This window comes from Echinococcus granulosus (assembly GCF_000524195.1).
Source record: "Echinococcus granulosus chromosome Unknown EG_S00041, whole genome shotgun sequence".
In the NCBI taxonomy this organism is placed as follows: Eukaryota; Metazoa; Platyhelminthes; class Cestoda; order Cyclophyllidea; family Taeniidae; genus Echinococcus; species Echinococcus granulosus.
In genome coordinates this window covers 192,798-193,096 of record NW_020170421.1, presented here as the reverse complement: position 1 = coordinate 193,096, position 299 = coordinate 192,798, and positions in this window count along the sequence as shown.

Below are 299 nucleotides of genomic sequence, written 5' to 3'. Positions count from 1 at the left end.
TAAAACGGCTGAAATTGTGCCCCGTTCGGCGACTTTGCAGTTGACGGAGCCAATCACATAATCGGCACAAACCTAGACATCAGACTTGACTGCTATACAATATTTTTGAGATAGCGAAGTAAAAATGGACAAATGATATGAAGTTATGGCTTCAGTTCAGTTTTGGTATCCTTGTGCAGCCAGTCATGACTAACTCCAGGTTGGGTCTATGTAAAGCAATAATGAAAGTATGAATCTCCTCACCAATCTTTCCCTCATTTTGGATAATACAATAATCTGATGACTCAGATTGCATGATT